The following is a 274-nucleotide window of genomic DNA, read 5'->3' as shown; positions in this document are numbered from 1 at the left end:
TATTGGAGCGTAAAAAAGACAGGGACTGTTTCGAGTTGAAGGCTTATTTAGCCTTCAACTCAATTTATGACACTGTTTTGACTTAATGGGGGACTTGACGAAGTGATTGTTCTCATTAGCAATATTTCGATCCGCAGTTTAGGTGCTTCAGATTTTGTGCCATTCTGAGTTGGGCTTCACGCCTGCTCTTAGCAAGCTGAAAAGTAAGAATAATAACATTTTAAGAAAAGTAATTCATACCGCTCACGAAGAAACTGACTTTTTTTTGCCTCAC

This window comes from Penaeus monodon, chromosome 32, assembly GCF_015228065.2.
Source record: "Penaeus monodon isolate SGIC_2016 chromosome 32, NSTDA_Pmon_1, whole genome shotgun sequence".
Lineage (NCBI taxonomy): Eukaryota > Metazoa > Arthropoda > Malacostraca > Decapoda > Penaeidae > Penaeus > Penaeus monodon.
This window is presented reverse-complemented; position numbering follows the sequence as displayed.